At 37.6% G+C, this 17,040-nt stretch overlaps 1 pseudogene; it reads right to left on the bottom strand.

Moving 5' to 3' along the window:
* Nucleotides 1-5,004: 5,004 nt before the first annotated feature.
* Nucleotides 5,005-16,629, bottom strand: LOC101035262 (large ribosomal subunit protein eL6 pseudogene; annotated as a pseudogene).
* Between the last annotated feature and the right edge of the window lie 411 nt (nt 16,630-17,040).

Below are 17,040 nucleotides of genomic sequence, written 5' to 3'. Positions count from 1 at the left end.
CCAGAAACACTAGCAGAAATAAGATGAAAGAATTGGAAGGGGCCCAGAAAGTGGGCTGGGCTGGGCAGAGAGGCGAGCTGTTGAGATGCCCTGTGGGAGAGAGATAAAATGCAGAAGAGACAACAAGAAAGAGACACAGACAGCTGCCGTGCAAGCCAACAGACTCATCGCGCGCCCCTAGTTACACATCCATCTCTGAGCCACGGACATCAGAGGCCTCATTCCCTCAGCTTGTTAGATACCTAGGCACTTGGTTCCAGCTCACAGGAAAAATTTCCCTTTCCTCTGATTCCTGCTACCTTCCTACTCTCTGTCACATAGCCAGCCTGAAAACAGGTTTGAGGTGGTAGGCCAAGTTCCATATAGGAGTTTATTTACTCACATGCTAGGCCACCCTCAGGCAACTGATCTCCCTAATGAGAGAAGCACACAGTTAAAACAAGTTCCTGCATGAGTAACAGTGAGGAGGAGCGCACCTTGTTGAGCACATTACCTGTGAGGCTAGTCTGGTGGGAGGGGTTCCTCTCTGGCCAAAGCTTCCCGAGGAAAAGGCCTACAAATCCTATTACGGTTACATATTTAATCCGAAGGCTACACTGTCAGGTCTCAAAGAAGAGAATACTCATCATATATCAATACTTTAAACTGAGAAAGCGACATCTCGGGTATTTGTTTTTTAAAAAAGAAAACCTAGAAGTTTCTTGCAAAGAATACGATTACGTTGTCCCTGTTTTGATGTTAAAATTGTTCATTTGTTCCATGTAAATAATTAAAATGTGCCACACTATTAAAAATCTTGTTTTGGCATTTTCTCACTTCTTATACACACAGCCTCTTTGAGAAGCCCAACACATACTTTGGCTGACTTCACTTTCCATTTTAAAATTAAGGAAACAAAGGCGCTGGCGATGTGTCTGTTTACGATTCTTAGCACGTTATGTTTGCTATCACTTCTTTTTTCAAGTTCAACAATTATTTTAATGTTTTTCCTTTCCTATAGCTGTTCCAGGCCATTTCCACATCCCACTTGGGCTAGCCGTGTTCTCACTCAATAACTAGAGTGTATACATTTCACTAACTTTTATAATGTTCCCCAAACCTTTTTGGGGTTTAGAGCTTTTCAGGGGCCTTTGGCCTGTCTCGCTCTAAGTCCTTACTCCATAGACAATCTGGATTTCTGATTTTCTCTCTCCTTGCCTCGTTTCTTAAAGCTCCACTGGCATTCCTTCTCTAGAGCCTAGAGCCTGGGTATAGATGAGAAAGTTATTGAACTTTTGATTTGTTTTGCCAATTGAATAACCTTACAATGCTCAAAAGTAGAAGTTTTGTCCAATACTTAGAAGCCATTATATCACTCTTCGGGAGGAACAACCTGAATAAGTTGATAGATAGCAGCTGTTGCTAAATTGAGTGTGAAAATACACAGCCCCTCTGGAAGGCAGTTTAGGAACCCTGCAGGAAAAATGGTAGAGCTATGGAAAAGAAGGAATTGAGAGTTGGAACCTCAGACTGTCTCCAGAGCGAGTGCTTCAGGTGAGAGAGCCTCAAAGCTGCAAGACTTTACATCTCACAGAGATCTGTGGGACTATAAAAAAAAGGTAAATATGTGGATTCAAATTAGCTGCTCAGAATATAGTTGGGCTAGGTGACAGAGAAAAATGGACTGGATGAGCCCTCAGTGGGAGAAGATAAATAAAATATTTGTAGATCTTGAAAGAAGAGATGTTAAAAGTTAAATGAGAAGTAAACCAACACGTGGTAGTTCTCTCTGCTTTCCTAATTTTAAAATGAACAGTGAAGTTAGCCAAAGTCTATGGGGCATCTCAGAGAGGCTCTCTGAATAGAAAAGTGAAACAATGCTAAAACAAGATTTCAAAAAGTATAGTTTACTGTATTTTCTACATTTAAAAAATGCAAACCTAAACAGCATGACTGCCTTCAAAAAAGATTAAGGAGGAAATAGTCTCATAACATTAAATCCAAAATGTCAGGGTATAATCAAAATAATTCATTATACAAATAACCAAAAAAATCTCAACTTGAATTAGAAAAGACAATCAAAAAATGCCAACAAGAAAGTACAGAGAGATTGGAATTATCTGACATGATTTTAAAGAAATTATTTTTTAAATGCTTTAACAAGCAATTGTGAATATACCTGAAATGCATTAAAAGATAGAAAGTCTCAGAAAAGAAACAGAAGATGCAAAGAATAAAATGGAGACTTTAGAACTGAAAAAATACAGTTAAAAAAAACTCTCACTGGATGAACTCAATAGCAGAATGAATAGAACATAGAAAAAAAAAATCAGAGAACTTGAACTTAGAAAGATAGAAATCACCCAATCTAAACAATGGAAAGGAAATTGAATGCGAAAAAAAAAAAAAAATGAACAGAGCTGTAGTGACCTTGAACACAGTAATGACAGGTTTAACATTCATACAATAGGATTTTTGGAAAGAGAGGAGAAAGAGTCTGGGGAAGAAAAAGCACACAAATAACGGCTAAAAACTCCCCAGATTTGGTGAAAGACATAAAACTATAGATTTAAGAAGGTAAGTGAACCTTCTTAAACCTCAAAATTTCATGCCTAGACACACTGTGATCACATTTGAGGCAACTGATCACATTTGAGACCAAAACCACAACAACCATCACCAACCAAACAGAAAAACCACCTTGAAAGTAGCTGGAGAGAAGTGAAGCACTGCTTGCGGAAAAGCAGGGATTCAAATGACAGTACGTTTCTTGTCAGAAACCACGAAGGCCAGAAAGAAATGATACACATTTTCAAGTACTAAAAGAAATTACTGTTAACCCAGAATCTTCTACCAAGTGAAAATATCCTTCGGGAAAATACAGAGGAAATCAAATGACATTCCCAGATGAAGGAAAACTAAGAGATTTTTGTTCTCAGTAGACCTACCCTAAATTTTTTAAAAAAGTTTTTCAAATGTAACGGAGATAAAGAAAATTAGAACATCAAGAATGAAGAAACAGCAATGTGAAGAATAAACATGTCGGTAAATATAACAGCCTTGAAACAAAACTTTAACATTACCTGATGTGGTTCTCAGTGTATATGAAAGAATATTTAAAATAATTATAAAGGGGCAAGAGTAAAGAGACCTAAGTAGAGGCAATGTTTCTACACTTTCCTCAAACTGGCAAAATGTTGACACCAAAAGACTGTGATAAGTTACATATGTATAATGTAATACCTAGAGCAACCTTTAAAATCTCTATATAAAAAGATACACTCAAAAACTCCACAGATAAAATAGGATTCGAAAAAAACTTCTAGTAGCCTGCAGCGAGATAAGAAACATAAAACAGAGCAATAAAGAACAGGGAACAAACAAAAAACAATAAAATGACATACTTAAGCCCTAACCAATTAATATTTACATTAAATATAATTATTTGGCCTACATATAGGAATTAAAATACAATGATTGGCAGATAAAATGGACAAAAACCAACCGAACAAAAACTGTGACCCAACTGTATGCTATTTATAAGAAATTCACTTCAAGTATAATGATACAGATAGATTGAAAGTAAATGAATGGGAAGGATATACTGTGCAAATATTAATCTAGACAAAGCAAGAAGGGCTATGTTAGTTCAGATTAAGTAAACTTTAGAGAAAAGAAAATTAGCAGTGACAAAGAGAGACATAATAATAAAAGGGTCAATCCATCAAGAATACATAGCAAGCCTACATATATATGCAACAAGCAACAGAGCTTCAAAACACATTAAGGAGAAACTAATCAATCTGAAAGGAGAAATAGGTAAATCCACAATTATAGTTGAAGATACCACACCCCTTCCTCAACAATTGATACAACTACTATACAGAAATTCAGCAAAGACACAGAAGAACTTAACAACATCATCAACAAAGAAGACTTAATTGTCTAATTGGCACCTACAGAACACTCCACTGAACAACAATAGAATAGGTATTGCTTTCAAGGACTCATGAAACACTCACCAAGATAGGCCATACCTTAGGCCATAAAACAAATGTTAACAAATATAATAGAACTGAATCATACAAGATGTGTTCTTAAATGGAATCAAACTTTACAAACTAAATCAATAATGGAAAGATAAGCAGATTTCCAAAGGTGGAAATAAAACAACATACTTGTAAATAATTCATGAGTCAAAGGGTAAGTCTCAAGGGAACAAAAAAAAATACACAGAATTGGATGAAAACGAAAATACAATATATCACAATTTGTGGAACACATCTAAAGCAGTAATGAAAAAGAAACTCACATCCTCAAATGACTACATTAGAAAAGAGGAAAGGTTTCACACCAATAATCTATGACCTCATCCTAAGAAACTAGGAGAAAAAATTTACCCAAAGCAAGCAGAAAGAAAGAAATAATAAAAATAAGAACATAAAGCAATGAAACAGAAAACAGAAAAATAATAATAACGAAACAAAGCTTGTTCTTTGAAAAGATAAAATGGACAAAGATCTAGTTAAACTGACAAAGAAAAAAGGAGAAAAAAATACTATGTGGAATAAAAGTACAATGATATAGCCAAATTTATGCTAACAAGACATTTAATGTCTTAATCATTTACAGTATCAAGAAAGAATGAAAACAACTAAGTACTCAATTTCAAAAGTTATAAAAGTCAAAAATATTATAATTGATTAATAAGTAGAATATATATTCTATCATAGGCTTCGCCACTCTCTATTGTATTATAGCCAGCCAGATCCATCCATTCATGTTATCAGCCTCATCACTGTAGGAATTTTATTATTTTTTTCAAAAGGTAGTTATTTAATTAAATTCTTATGACATTTAGAACACCAATTTGTGAGGATAAATTCCATTTGTCAGGGCAAACACAGACCACAGGTAGCCCAGGAGCTGAGGAATAGCTTTGATTTTTGATAAAATTTGTTAGTCCACAGCTTGCAAGTGTTAAAAGAACTGTTAACCCAGAACTGTTAACCCAGCGTAACCAGATTATGCTGCTCTGTAATCTCCTATTTCTCTTTCTGTATTGAAGATCTCACCTTCCTGGTGTCTGGGCTTCTGCAGCTGCTGCTTCTTGAAGTAAGCATCAGTAAAATGTTTTGGGATTTCTACATTGCTGATACCAGTTTTGGTTGAGGTGGCAATAACAAATTTCTGGTGTGTTCTGCATAGAGGAACTGGGTTGACGACCACAGGTCTAGTCATAAGTAAGCCACTAACCAGCTGTTTCAGGAAAACCACTCTCTTGCCCTGTGGCGTCCAGAGAGGATGATCAGAATGGTCCCCATCAGGGGCAATGCTGGTTCACAGTTTTCTCACATGCTGACTGAAGGGTTTTCTGCTGTGGCTCAACAGCTTTCGAGGCACATCTTCAGCAGGATAATACCGAGGCATTTTGCGAAGTTTAACCACCCGAGTACCGCCGTTCTTGTCACCACCAACTGGTTTTTTAACAGTTGCCAGAACCTTCTCCTTTTTCTTTTCAACCTTGGATTTAGCGGCTGAGTAATTCCTCTTGTACACGGCCTTCCTGGAATACATGGTAGATCAGGAATACCTGCCAATTCCTCTGACAAACACTGGATTGAGGCTGCAATGGGGCTTTCCTTTCTCGGGCTTTTAGCCTTGGGGTTACCCTTTCTCACCTTGCCACCAGCATCAGCCTTCTTGGCTTTGGGTTTCTTCTCTTTAGTATCGATCTTCTCAACTTTTTACCTGCCATCTTGGAAGATGAGAAAGCAGAATTTTCTTTCTTTTTCTTTTTCTTTCTTTCTTTTTTTTTTTTCACCACTGCATGGATCTAGGGCATTCTTTTATATCATAATATGTAGTAAGTGTTCCATAACTGTTATATGAACTAATTAACTGACCACTATTTTCAACTAGCCGTAGCTCACCAATAATTCTGCTACTAAGTAGGCAAGTTAACCTTGGAGTTCTGGAAAAAAACTAGTTTCTAAACCAGATTATTTTATTACCAAAAAGTAAGTAATTTCTACCTTCTCTTTCTCTGTGATCTTTTCCAAGTCACATTTGTGAGGACCAAACTTTATACTAAATGACATAAAATACAGTGCTACTGCTGTTCTCTTGTTTTTTGGTAACTCTTTTTATTCATTATGTTTATCATGATACTTAAACACATTTAACATGATCAAAGTCTTATACAAATCTTTACTAGTGTATCTGTTCATATCATTGCCCTTTGGTCAAAATATAATTGACATGAATATTTAATTATGAGATTGCTAAGCTCAGGATGATCCAGCCATTTCCAGCAATTTTTGGAAACCTTTCCAGGCTCCTCTGGGTGAAGAAAATCACTCCCGTCTTCTCTGCTTCCCAAGCAATTTGCACATGTCTTTATACAACTTATATTATGCTATAATACTTGGAATTATTTTCTATGTCAACCTACTCCATAATGACCTTTTTAAATTTCTTAAGTATATAGCATGGTGCTTGATCATAACAAGAACACAATATCTGCATAAATGCACAAATGAATGAATTAAATGGATGACTAAAAAGAATATTTTTTGGCCTGAGAAAAATGTTTTTTCCATTTTATGATCTGTTCATGTAGTGTATCTGCAAGGGCTGGGACTATTGACGTATTTGTTATAGGGGGAAGTCTGTCAAACCAAAAAGGTAATGGAGTCATAAACTCTTTTAACAAACATGAGATTTTAAAAGGCTGGTTCACCTGAATCCTATTTGGATTAATAGCAGGGACTCAGCTATTATTTTAGAGATATGTGACTGCCATGCAAGTGCATTGAGGTAAATGTCTTCATTAAACTGAATCCTGTGGGAATTCATCACAAAGAGCGAGAACCTCTTCAGATGTTCTCTATGTTGTTAATGAAAAAGGTCACTTCTCGCTTTGACAGGATGCCCTCAACAAGGCTGTGAGAATACACCGGCAAATGTAAGGTTCACTATTTTCAGTTGCTGCTGGGAAAAAGATGTGGTAGTTTTACAAATGATATGGGCATTTGGTTTCAAAATCAGTGAGAAAAGGAAAACCAAGCAGTATCAGAATTGCTCTTGAATTCCTTAAACTACCCATGGTCTTTTTGTAAATAATCCTCTACCATTACACACATACACACACATGCACACATATAAATGCATGCTATGTGTAGTAACATACATGCTGGGATTTTAGAGGGTTTTTTTTACATTTCATGATTTCAGAGCCAATTTAAGATAGACATAAAAGTCACATGGAAATCAAACATTATCTTTATTACTGAACAGATAATAATCACAGGGTGTGTGATTATAATGAAGTTTCTAATATGTTTCCATGAACTAAACAATGTACAGAGCTAGTCACAGGCAGGATAGACAACTGTAGGCCTTCCCCAAAGAAACAAGCTCCTAAACATATGAAGGAAATAAAATTAGAATACAAACCTCTTGTGGATAGGCTGAATGCAAATAGAGATGTCAGAATGTACAAAGCTGAGCATGTTCAGTTTCTTCTCATAAAATTTGCCAATCACATAATCAATTTTCCTCCTAAGAGAGTAAGTAAAAAGAGAGGCCAGGATAATTAGCAAATGTTTTACACATGGAAAAATTAGGCCAGCTGGGCACGGTGGCTCCAGCCTGTAATCCCAGCACTTTGGGAGGCCGAGGCGGGTGGATCACAAGGTCGAGAGATCAAGACCAACCTGGTCAACATGGTGAAACCCCGTCTCTACTAAAAATACAAAAAATTAGCTGGGCATGGTGGTGCGTGCCTATAATCCCAGCTACTCAGGAGGCTGAGGCAGGAGAATTGCCTGAACCCAGGAGGCAGAGGTTGCGGTGAGCCAAGATCGTGCCATTGCCCTCCAGCCTGGGTAACAAGAGCGAAACTCCATTTCAAAAAAAAAAAATTAGGCAAGGAGAGAGTTGGTTAACTCCTAATATCATAGTATATAATTCCACAGGTGGATTCATTTCAAAAATTAAATATTCAAAACAGTTGAAGTTTGGGCCACTTCAGGAAATTACTAATATTTTAATTTACTGATTTACCTAGTCATAGTCATAATTGTTGTCTATGAAATTTAATCAGTCCTCTAACTTGTCTTCAGTCTATGTTCTTCTACAGCATTCCACTAATTCATTTTTAAAAATCAATTCTTTAAATGTCTTGCTATAAAAATACGGTATAGAAAAACAAAATACAAGAACGTTTCCCAGGACTGAAGTAACTGGAGTTTCCAGATTGAAAGGTCCAACTAAACATCCAGTGCAAGAAATGTAAAAAGACACCCAGCGACATGCATCCTTAGGAAAAGATGAAACTAGAAGACAGCAGAACCATGTCTTAAAATTACTGATGAAAGTTATTTCCAAGCTAGAATTCTATATTCAATCGGGTGTGAGGGTAAAACAAGGCATTTTCAGACAGCAAACCTTCAGTATTTACCTTCCATGCATCATTTTGCAGGAGGTTGATCATACAGGCCCAACTGTTACTGCTGCTTTCTGGAGCATAGCTTTAGATTAGCTAGAGATACCAGTGAGGAGAAAACACTGTCCACTTAAGACAACGCCCCTAGTAGTTAGGAAGTAAGAGTTCAGGTTCTGAGGTTCTGGTGAAAGTATATGCTGCTTCTCAGAGTTATCACCTGACAGGTTTAGAACTCTGGCTTCAGCAGCACAGGAAAGTCTTGGGTCCTGGAATGCACATTTAAGGAACCAGGAAAGTATACACGGAGAGAGATCAGACATCCACTGCAACCCGGTGAAAAAAACTCATGAATGTAAGGTAATCTATGGGAAAAAAGAATAATCCTTGCTGTCCTAAACCCAAGGACAGTGGGAAATATTTATATTCATAGAACAAAAGAAAATCAATGTAGTCAAAAACATAAAAGGTCACTTTGTAAATACAGATTAAATGAGAAATGAATTGGAAAAGCACATTTTAAACTTGAAGTATTAGAAATTTCCTGAGATTATCCTTAATTTCATGTAATTTACTCTTTGAGAAAAGTGATATATTGAAAGTCCAATAAAATGATTTCATTTGTATGTTTCTATGAGAAAAATCATATAAATAAATTCACAAATTTGGGGGAAATCCTTTTTTAGACTAAGGACTAGAAGTTAGGTGAAATTGTGACTCTGAGTTGCTTCTTTTAGCAGCCAGAACACAAAGAAACAAGAAGAAATTTTCATAGCCTCTGTATCCAATAATGTGAATCCCTTTAGCATTAATGCTTTCATAAAGTGGGTGGGCTGGCACTGGTGGCTTGAGTTGGAAAGTGGACAAGTGAAACAGGAGGCAAAAGTGCCAGAGAGGAAAGGTCTGTGCAACAAGAGAAGGATGCATGAAGCACTTGGGACCAAGAATCACCTCGATAGCCAGTGCTGTGCTGGCTGAAATGCAGAAAGTCCAAGCCCTGCTTCTAGAAAGCTCTTCTTTCAGATGAATTTTGGGATAACTTCACATTTTTCACAGGGATAAACTGTGAATCAGCTTCAGAGCTCTGCAATCTCCCAAATTAGGTCAGTTGAAGGAACACATATTGTGAGAACTTATTATTTTTAAAAGGAAGTATATTAAAAATGTGTTTTTGTGATCTTTAATCCGAAAAATGCCATTTGGATTCCTAATGCTTGAGTAACATGATTTTTCAATATTAAAAACTGTATGGATATAATTGATACAATTTACTCTGTTAAATGGTTAAAAGAGAAATGACAACTCATTTTTCATTAGATTTTGAAAGGTTTTTGAGCAAATCTACATGTTCTCAATCCAGGTTTTATAATATAACATATATACATATAAAATATTACATAATATCTTTCAAAAATCTCTATCTCAAATCAGCAGCTGACATATACGTAACACTGAAACTATAAATATTCCTGGTATTTGGAGGAGCAGTTTAGTATCATCACTATTATTTTTTGTATTCTTACTAAGAACAATTAGGCAGAGAAATAATAGTAAGTATAAAAATATATCAAGAACCTCCCATGTATCTGGTACTCCAGTAAGTCCTTGTTATGGGTTATCTCATATAATCTTCATAACTGTATGAGTAGATACTATTGTAACACCAGTTTACTGATGAAAAAGAAAACTCAGGCTAGGGAAATTAACTCAGAGATGTGGTAACACATCCAATAAGTAGTAAAGCCAGGATTCAAACCCAGATAATGACTACAGACCTAGGCTGTTAATTATTACTCTATATTAATTTAATTGACACATTTATATTGAGTGTTTACCATGTGTCAGGCCTATGAGTATCAGGGATACATCAGTGCACAAAAGAGACAAAAATCACTGCCCTAACGAAATTTACAATATGGAAATAAAAATTTAAAAGATTGATTTTGGGGGCAGGTGCAGGGGTGGCTCATGCCTGTAATCCCAGCACTCTGGGAGGCCAAGGTGGGTGGGTCTGGAATTGGAGACCAGCTGGAATGACATGCTGAAGCCCTGTCTCTACTTTAAAAAAAAAAAAAAAAAAAAACCTAGCTGGGAAGAAGTTCTATCAGGGAGAAGAGTGAGAACAACTATACCAAATGCTCCTGAGAGTTAACCTCTGAATTAGTGATGTAAAAGTTACTGGTGAAGTTGATCAGAGCAGTTTCAGTGGAATTATAGGGGCAAAACCCTGACTACCGTGAGTTATTCAAGACACAAGGAGAGAAGGGGAGTTGCCGGGAGCAAGCATAGACAACACTTTTGAGGACTTTTGCTGCTGAAAGTGGCAAAGAAATGAAACAGCTGCAGGAAGAACTGGAACTAAAAAAAATTGTTGTTGCTGTTGTTTTGTTCTGAGACAGAGTCTTGCTCTGTCACCCAGACTAGAGTGCATCTCAGCTCATTGCAACCTTCACTTCCCGGTTTCAAGTGATTCTCCTGCCTCAGCCTCCCAAGTAGCTGGGACTACAGGCATGTGTCACCATACCCAGCTCTTTTTTTTTTTTTTTTTTTTTTTTTTTGTATTTTTTAGTAGAGATAGGGTTTCACCATGTTGGTCAGGCTGGTCTCGAACTCCTGACCTCAAATCATTGGCCTGCCTCAGTCTCCCAAAGTGCTGGGATTACAGGCATGAGCCACCACACCTGGCCAAAATTTGTTTTTAATGAGAGAAATAATACATTGTTTAGGGGCTTACGGGAAAAAAAAGTAAGGAAAAAAAATGGTGCTTTAGGAGAAGGAGAAAAAAAATTACTAGAGTGATGTCCTATGTGCAAAAAGGATTGGGTTCAATACATACATGGAGATATTGCCTTAGATAGGTGCGTGGATTGTCATCTCTAGTAAGAGGCAGGAAAGCAGTGGATACAGTGCAGATGCCGCTATATCCAGGTATAGTGAGGGGCTAAAGAAGTACTCTTCTGAGTGCTTCAATTTTCTTAAGGGAGAAGGAACGAAGGAAGCAAGAAGGAAGGATGGCTGTTATCTGAGAGCAAGGAAGGAGAAAAAGTTTTCCTGCGGTTTTGAGGAGAGAGAAGAAGGTGGAAAATATTTGTTTAGGAAAATAGAACCATAAATGGACCAGATAAAGTATAGTGAGATTGCCAGGCAAGCAGTCAGGTCATTTGATATTTATAGTCACAAATTTAAAGTAGGACTTATCAGTGGGAACTGTGCTTTCTTTCAGCCAGATGCTGTGCAGAGGAGGCAGAGAGTTAGATTTAAACAGGGTTGTTTTTGCCAAGTTAATACAAAGTGAGAGAAAGGCAAGGGAGTCAAGGGTCCATGCGCAGAAGTGATGATAATCCTTGTCACAGATATTAAACTGGGAAAGAAAAGAACAGAAAGGGACGTGAGGGAAAAGGGAAAGGTGCTATAATCAATGGACTAGAAGTCCTGATAAGGTCAGATGATTATTGAAGTTGAACATTAAATAGAAAAGACAGATGAGAGAGTGAAATGGAGATAGTGAAGGGGTAGCAATTATTGATCATAAGTAATGAGATTGCAATATGTTGATAGGAATGAGTGGCTGAGGGAGGATGAAGGAAAAAATCCTTAGAGGAATGGAATTTAAAGTAACTGAAAGATAAGGCTATTGAGAGAATCGTATCTGCATATAAAGATATTGCCAAGATTTAAGACAGGAGATGGGTTGGAGAAAATGGCTCTGAGTTATGAAATGAAGACTTTTGATTGATACTTTTGATCAGTGGGCTAACCATACAAATACAACAGGCCAAGACAAATACGTTGGCAAAGACATAGACACATTTTGACCAGATACTCTCAATTTTAGCTGGTCCTCACAGGTCTTTAAGTTTACACTGCAGTGAGAAGTAAAGGTTAATTGATCTGACACTAACTCCTGGCAGTTCTCCCAGAGTGAGAGTTGGCTTCCTGCAGGGCGGGACTATCTGGCAAACGTCCTGGGAGAACACTGAGGTAGAGGAACAAGGCTGGAGGCCAAGGTCCCATGTAACATACACCTCAAACTGCAAGATCTCTACCTGAGCGCCCGTTCACAGCAGGGAGGATCTGTGACTGGGAGGAATGCTGGGATGGCAGAAGAAGGGGAGTCCAGCAAGGCTGGGGACCCAGGTCCTCATACCAGAGGAGACCCTGGCGCTTCCCTAAACATCCAGCTTGTTAACCCACAGAGCTTGGACTGTAAACTCTGCTAGATCATTTTGCACTGTCCCAGAGAGTGACAGGCAAAGGAGGAACTGTACACTGCTTCTCTTCCTGCCTCTGTAAGCGTCTACGGATAAATACGGTTCCAGGTCTAGCGTGTGTGGTGTCAGGCTACTCATCCTGTGTGTGTTCCATCAGCAGACATGATCGAACGCCCCTGTTTTCTTCTATTTTATATTTTCAAGAACAAAAAGAAAATAAGAATTTTTTTGGCTAACCATACATTTGGCATGGTGTATTATAATGACTTGTCCTGTAAGGGTTTGAGGAATTGTCCTGGGAAGTCCAGTAAAAGAAAGAAACTTACAGCATGTTTTGCAATACCAGCAATGGGTTGCTAAGGCAGGGAAGGCAAGAATAAAGCTCCTCATGTGTCCATTGTACTCCCAACGTCAGGGAAAACATCAAAGCACTCTTTTCTGCTGACTCACTCCCCAAGAAGATTTTTGCACAGCACTCCAGAAAAGCACTGCAGTTAGTTGGAGTTAGCACCAGATGCTCTCACGCCTGCTTTCTGAGATTAAGACGACATTGATTGATACATGGGTCGTGTAACTCAAAGAGGAGGCATCATCAGCATCCACCACTGACCCGCACCCAGTGCAACGCATCTAGAATTTGTATTTAAAAAGCAACAACAATTTAAAAAATTGAAGATTTATTTCATTTCCCCACTAAATGCAGACACCAATAGGATCTAGCAGCCTTTTTGTTTCTACCTTATTGCCACCAGTCACATATTAGCAGTCTTGGCCCAAATACTAAACATACTTAAAGCTGAATATAATTCAAACCATAGTTTTGTAATATTTAATTCCACCATGAAACTGAGCTATTATGAGATTACTGACAAAGAAGAGACACTATAGTATAGTACTGTGTTGTGGATTTTAGAGTCAGACAGATGTGAATTTGTATCCATTTACCATCTCTTTGATCTTAAATAAGTTTCATAATATCCCAAGCCTCAGTTGCTCCTCTACAGAATGGAGACAATAATACTAACATTACCAAAGGTAATTCTGATCTACCATGACAATTTAATATTATATGTCAAGTATTTAGTACAGAGGCTGGGATAGAATTAGTGCCTAGTTAATGGTAGCTATTACTATAACTATGTAAGAATTGTACACTCAACTGACTGTAGATCATGTGCAACTTTCATATGCCTGGGGCAGACTTCCCCACTCACTATCATTCACCACACACACAAAAATTCAGGCAGCTGCATCCATGTGGATTTCTGATCACGTGAGTCACTGTTAAAAACCTTGGCTGCCCTGACCAAAACTTTGATAGTTTTGCAAGCTGTTCCAGAAATGGGTCACAGAGTTTTTTTTTAAAATGTTTCTCTGTTAGTGAGAAAATAAAAGGATGGGGCTTTTATGTGTGAGTGTTTTGTTAGCTTCTCTGTTCCTTATCAATTTATGACCTTTTAGAAAGAAACAGACCAGGTCAGTTGTAACCACAATCACATCCCTGTGATATACAGAGGTGTCATTAAACTGTAAGGATCATGTCCCCAGTCCTGCCAGTTCCTTCTATTGGCCAAACATAGCAGAGCCACTTGACAAGATGGCCTGACTCACCCTACAGGAGTCAGGCCCTATAATACCAACCTACCAGGCGCAGGGGTGGGCAGGACAGGATCTGGGGCCAACAGGAAAACAGCTGATAAGTAGGCCTTCCTTTCAGTTCCTTGAAAAGACCAAGCTCTTTCCAATGTCAGGATATTCACATATTCCATGTCCCTTGCCTGTAATTCTTTCCCCACCATTATTCACCTCTTATCATTCTTCAGATCCCAGTTTAAATATTACTTCCTCAAAAAGACCTTCCTTGACTACCTATGTAAAGTAGATCTCCTCTGCTGTTTTCTTTAAAACCCTCTCTTCTTGCTAACCTTTATAATTTTATACATATATCTTCGAATTATCTGTTTAATGTCTACCTATCCAGGGGCTAGGAATATCTGTTTTGCTTTCTAGAGCATTGCCAGAATCTAGCACAGGGTTTAGTATATAGTGAGTGCTTAGCACTTAGCAAATACTGACTATAATTATTACTATCTTTTATTTTTAATAATAGTACCACAATTGGATAATCAGTGAGAAATGTCAGCCCATTCTGAAATATATGCTAATTTCTTTCTAATGCTGTTTTTTTTCCTAATATTCAGTAAGCGCAAATGGAATGTTTCAGCTCCATGAACACTTTTTAGACATTACCTAGAATACCAAATTTCTATATCTTGAGGCTTCAAAGACCATTAGGGACAAATCGATACATTCCTTGAACTGTCAAAACAAAACCTATGTTGGCAAACTTTGAATAAACAAATTCTTTTCATCAAATAATCTGTAACTGAAAAGAGAAAAATGTGTACAGTAGAGCAATTTATCATCTGCAAAATCCCTTTATGCTTCACACATTCTGGTTTGGATCTTTTGATTTTTTGTTCTTTTAATCTACTGAATGATAAATTTTCCTTGACATTTCCTGGGAGATCATCATTGTTTTTCTCCTACAATCAATTTATTTTTTTCTCAATACAATTCAGCTCCCTTTTCTTTCTTGGCATTTTAACCTCTGCTTCATGTGGAGTAAAGAAATGCCTCATCTTTCGTAGATAAAATAAATCTCCACATAAACAGCAACTGTTTTGTCTTTAGAGACTTTGTCTCCAAAATGTCCTACATGTGCCATAATCTCCTTATGTTACCATACAGAGAACAATTCCTGCAATCCTGTGAAGTGAGGAGTTTGGAGGGCAACAGGTTGGCAAGGGGATGACTGAGGTGACTGTCTTGAGCAATCACCATGTATGGAGCTAAAGAGTCTGCTTCCAGGTTCGTTTTTGCCATTAGTCTAAGATTCATTTATTCATCAAACATTTAGCACATGGCTGCTCTGTGTTAGACGCTGTGCTTGGGCAAGAGATGCATTTATGGACAAGCTGTGGTTCCTGTTCTCAGGGAGCTTATTGTGCCATATAGGGGGAAAACAGCAACAAAGATTTACAGTTTATTGTTTCTAATGCTTTAGGGAAAGTAACACAAAGGACTATGGGAAAATATGGAAGATGCCTAACCCAATTTCAGGCAGGTGTGAGGGTGAGGATGGTACAGCAAAGGTTTCCTGGAGAAAACGATGCTTGAACTGTAAGATGTGTAGGAATCTCCCAGACAATCAGTAGAATAATGTTCAAAAAAAAACACACAAAAAGTACTTGCAAAAGTTCACAGCAATGTGTTATTGGGGGAATTGTAAGTAATTTAGGGCCAGGTTCAGGGCAGGGAAGGGAGTGAATAACGAACTGAAAAAATGAGCAGGGGCCTAGATGTTGAGAGGTTTTGTATCAGGTAAGAATCCATTCTTTATCATTAGGCCCTTCTGAAGTAACCCAGGTGAAAGGATTGATGACAGACAGTGAAAAGAAGAACTTTTTGGAGTCAGGTAACGTGGATTTGAAAGTTGGTCTTGCCACAGTTTGTAACCTTCGTCAAAATTTCTTGGCCTAAGCCCTAGTTGCTTTAGCAATACAAAAGGTAATAATCTGCTCTAAAGTATTATCATCAGCTTTAGATAATATATGTAGTATCAGCACATTTGCATGGTGCCATGTTAAATCTCGACTATTATAAAACAAATAAGTTGCTGTAATCAAGAATATCCACACAGAGCTTTGAATGACATACCTAAGTGAACACAAACTAGAGTCTTGTTACCAGAGAGACATTCATCTGCCTGAACCTGCTTAGATCCTTTTGTTTCATTTCTTCGGCACTGTGTTTTTAATGGTAACGTGTATTTCACAACTTGGTGCTATATCACTGCCTAATAAATGAGCTATCTAGAGTGAATTAGTATGTCTTCAGATTTAATCATGCTTCATTTCCTTCATGCCGTAGAGTTTTTGAGCCGAAAGAGGTTACAGAACTCACCTCTGGAAGCTGGGGAAAGAGCCCCATGTTGGAATAGAAATATATGCTAAGAGCAAACAAATTGATTGTCCATCAGGAGGGGAATGGTTAAATAAACTTACATTTATATACGATGAAATACTGTGCAGCAGCTATAAGGAGTGAGATTGCTCTCTGTGTACTAACTTAGCTAGAGCTCCCACGCCTATTGTTAAATAAAAAACAGGCTGCATAAAGGTATCTTCAGAACGACATCATCATTCTTGTAGAAAAATATACACATTCACATATAGAAGTAATATTACTTATGTATGTGTTTATATATGCTTTTTAGGTTACATGTATAGTACATAAACACAGAAAAACTTGAAGTCCATACACTAAAATTATAAGTGGCTATTTATTACCACTTGAGAAGGTTTGTTGGGGCAAAGGGGACAGTATTCCAAGGAGACGTTA

The sequence above is a fragment of the Saimiri boliviensis genome, chromosome 7, assembly GCF_048565385.1.
Source record: "Saimiri boliviensis isolate mSaiBol1 chromosome 7, mSaiBol1.pri, whole genome shotgun sequence".
In the NCBI taxonomy this organism is placed as follows: Eukaryota; Metazoa; Chordata; class Mammalia; order Primates; family Cebidae; genus Saimiri; species Saimiri boliviensis.
Note: the sequence above shows the minus strand (reverse complement) of the source record. Positions and strands in the feature narration are given on the sequence as shown.